This window comes from Triticum urartu, chromosome 2A (genome assembly GCF_056163025.1).
Source record: "Triticum urartu cultivar PI428250 chromosome 2A, HENAU_Tu73, whole genome shotgun sequence".
NCBI classification, from domain to species: domain Eukaryota; kingdom Viridiplantae; phylum Streptophyta; class Magnoliopsida; order Poales; family Poaceae; genus Triticum; species Triticum urartu.
The window spans coordinates 665,111,450-665,114,410 of record NC_141874.1 but is presented as its reverse complement, the minus strand read 5'-3'; the positions used below and the strand labels follow the sequence as shown (position 1 = coordinate 665,114,410).

The following is a 2,961-nucleotide window of genomic DNA, read 5'->3' as shown; positions in this document are numbered from 1 at the left end:
TTTCTACTAGTGAAAAAACAATAGCTCAACGCAACCAACGCGATTAGGGGTTGTCAATCCCTTCACGGCCACTTACGAGAGTGAGATCTGATAGAGATGATAGATAATATTTTTGGTATTTTTGATATAAAGATGCAAGGTAAAATAAAAGGCAAAGTAAAAAAGCAAAGCAATAATAAAGTGATGGAAGATTGATATGATGAGAATAGACCCGGGGGCCATAGGTTTCACTAGTGGCTTCTCTCAAGAGCATAAGTATTTCTACGGTGGGTGAACAAATTACTGTTGAGCAATTGACAGAATTGAGCATAGTTATGAGAATATCTAGGTATGATCATGTATATATGCATCACGTCCGAGACAAGTAGACCGACTCTTGCCTGCATCTACTACTATTACTCCACTCATCGACCGCTATCCAGCATGCATCTAGAGTATTAAGTTCAAGAAAACAGAGTAACGCGTTAAGCAAGATGACATGATGTAGAGGAATAAATTCATGCAATATGATAAATACCCCATCTTGTTATCCTCGATGGCAACAATACAATATGTGCCTTGCTGCCCCTTCTGTCACTGGGTAAGGACACCGCAAGATTGAACCCAAAGCTAAGCACTTCTCCCATTGCAAGAAAAACCAATCTAGTAGGCCAAACCAAACTGATAATTCGAAGAGACTTGCAAAGATAACCAATCATACATAAAAGAATTCTGAGAAGATTCAAATATTGTTCATAGATAAACTTGATCATAAACCCACAATTCATCGGTCTCAACAAACACACCGCAAAAAGAAGATTACATTGAATAGATCTCCACGAGAGAGGGGGAGAACATTGTATTGAGATCCAAAAAGAGAGAAGAAGCCATCTAGCTACTAACTATGAACCCGAAGGTCTGTGGTAAACTACTCACACTTCATCGGAGAGGCTATGCTGATGATGTAGAAGCCCTCTGTGATGGATGCCCCCTCCGGCGGAGCTCCGGAACAGGCCCCAAGATGGGATCTCGTGGGTACAGAAGGTTGCAGTTGTGGAATTAGGTTTTTGGCTCCGTCTCTGATCGTTTGGGGGTACGTAGGTATATATAGGAGGAAGGAGTACGTTGGTGGAGTTTCGAGGGGCCCACGAGGCAGGGGGCGCGCCCTCCACCCTCGTGACCGCCTCGTGGCTTTCTTGATGGAGGGTCCAAGTCTCTTGGATCTTATCTGATGAGAAAATCATGTTCCCGAAGGTTTCATTCCGTTTGGACTCCGTTTGATATTCTGTTTCTTCAAAACACTGAAATAGGCAAAAAAACAGCAATTCTGGGCTGGGCCTCCGGTTAATAGGTTAGTCCCAAAAGTAATATAAAAGTGGAAAATAAAGCCCAATATAGTACAAAACAGTAGATAATATAGCATGGAGCAATCAAAAATTATAGATACGTTGGAGATGTATCAGGCCTCGCTGATGAACTCGCTGCCGCCAGCAAGCCTATCCAGGATGATGAGTTGATCTCATAGATCCTCCACGGGCTGGACGTCGACTACCAGCCGCTCGTCTCTACCCTCGACGCCCGCGTCACGGCTATCACCCTCGACGAGCTCTATGCCATGCTGAGTAACTTCGATCAGCGCATGGCCCAATTCCATGGCTCTTCGGCAGCTTCAAGTCCTCTGCCAATGCTGCCTCTCGCGGTTGCGGCGGCGGCCCTCGCTCGCATGGATCTCCCCGCAACAAGGGGCGGTCAGGAGGCAACAACAACGGTGTTGGCTCCTCCAACTCCTGCAACGGCCGCTCCACGAACTCCAAGCCTTGCCGTGGCGGCGGCTCCAACAGGTCTCGCACGAACGCGCCCCGCTATCAGATTTGTGGCAAGCTCGGACACACGACAAAAGACTGCTGGTACCGCTATGAGGAAGATGATGACTCCTCCCAAGACGACGAAAAAGTTGCTGCGGCTGCGGATGGCTCCTACGGTGTTGACACGAAGTAGTATTTTGATAGTGGCGCCACCAATCACATCACCAACGAGCTCGAGAAGGTCACTATGAAGGAAAAATACCATGGCAAAGATCAAATCTACACTGCCAACGGTGAAGGTATGAGGATCAATCACGTTGGTCACTCGTTTTTTAGTACCCCTCATCGTAAAATTCATCTAAAGAAAATTTTTCATGTCCCTAGTGCCGATAAGAATCTTCTTTCTGTTCATAGAATTGCCATTGACAACCATGTCTTTCTTGAGTTTCATCCTTATTTTTTCTTGATCAAGGATCAGGCAACAAACAAAATCCTCTATCGAGGTAGATGTGTTCGAGGGCTCTACCCGTTGCTTCCGGAGCGTAGAAGATTTAATAAACAAGCCTATGGTGTTGCCAAACTCTCGTCAACATGGTGGCACGATCGATTAGGACATGCTGCTTTCTCTTTAGTTGAAAAATTACTTAGGAATAATGAGCTCCCGTATGTTGGTGAGTGTGATCTTGAAACCATTTGTGATTCTTGTCAACGAGCTAAAAGCCATCAATTGCCGTATCCAATATCTACTAGTGTTTCTACAAAACCTTTGCAATTAATCTTCTCCGATGTTTGCGGTCCTGCCCCTAGTTCTGTTGGTAGACACACTTATTATGTGAGCTTCTTAGATGACTAAAGTAAATTTTCTTGGATCTGTCTTCTTAAGAAAAGGTCTGATGTCTTTCAAGTTTTCCAAAACTTCCAAGCTCTAGTTGAATGAAAATTCGATAGAAAGATCATTGCAGTACAATCTGATTAGGGGGGGGGTACGAAAAATTAAACTCCTTCTTTCAAACCCTTGGCATATCACACCATGTGTCATGCCCACATGCTCATCAACAAAATGGCTCTGCTGAACGCAAGCACAAACATATAGTTGAGGTTGGGTAAGCCCTCCTAGCTGGCACATCCATGCCCCTCAAGTTTTGGGATGAGGCCTTTCTCACCGCCGTCCATATCA

General features: G+C 45.0%; 1 pseudogene; it reads left to right on the top strand.

Annotated features, from left to right (window-relative positions):
- The first annotated feature begins 1,474 nt into the window (after positions 1-1,474).
- Positions 1,475-1,613, top strand: LOC125541922 (small nucleolar RNA Z247; annotated as a pseudogene).
- Positions 1,614-2,961: the final 1,348 nt, after the last annotated feature.